This window comes from Diachasma alloeum, unplaced genomic scaffold (assembly GCF_001412515.2).
Source record: "Diachasma alloeum isolate Michigan unplaced genomic scaffold, Dall2.0 Dall_scaffold_00874, whole genome shotgun sequence".
Taxonomy (NCBI): Eukaryota; Metazoa; Arthropoda; class Insecta; order Hymenoptera; family Braconidae; genus Diachasma; species Diachasma alloeum.
In genome coordinates this window covers 275,078-275,887 of record NW_021680995.1, presented here as the reverse complement: position 1 = coordinate 275,887, position 810 = coordinate 275,078, and positions in this window count along the sequence as shown.

Sequence of the window (810 nt, the reverse complement as noted above, 5' to 3'; positions counted from 1 at the left end):
CTCCACAGAAGAATTTTTGTTTATCCAATCACGAAGCTGGTGAGCTTGGGATAGAGCGCAATATACGTGGTGTTTGGTGTTCTGTCCGCTCAATGCCGTATGGTAATCACATACAACTGAAGATTTTTCCATCTTACGAAACGACGGACAATCGTCTTCTTCCTCGGTAAGGTCTATAACTTCTTTTGCTGTGTGTTTCCAGATGAAATCCGCTTTGCAAGAACCCCGTACAAATATACGGTCTGCACGATGCACTATACTACGTAAATGATTTTGCATCAGATCCTTGAATTTAACGTTTCCAACGCTCCAGTCAATTCCGTGATGGTGTGTAGTTACCCACTTATACTCCTTCCTGTATTTATGGGGAATTTTCAACGGTTCACATGATTTGAGAAGCCAGTGCCAAGACAAATCACCTTTTAGCGCAACTACTGCAACTTCCTTTGCTATAAAGTGGTTATAGTGTCCTTTATAACCCTGTATATCCACGACAATATCCATAATAAGGTGTTGCTCAGGCGTAAATACAACTAAAACTGAGACGAGACGAAAATACGAATATCGTGGAAGTGGAAAATTGAATAAAAAATGCTGACGCCACGATTATATACCTCGACAAAAAAATCATTACATTTTATTTATTATTCGTCATTCGTTTACTACGTACCCATATGGTACGGTCCTATATACATTTCTACATTGCCTTTTAGTGCTACAAACAGAAGTCATTTTTACCTCTTTCTTTGTTACTACCTGATGAAATTCTGTGCGTCTGATAGCATCGTAGGACAAGACTATCGGACCCTC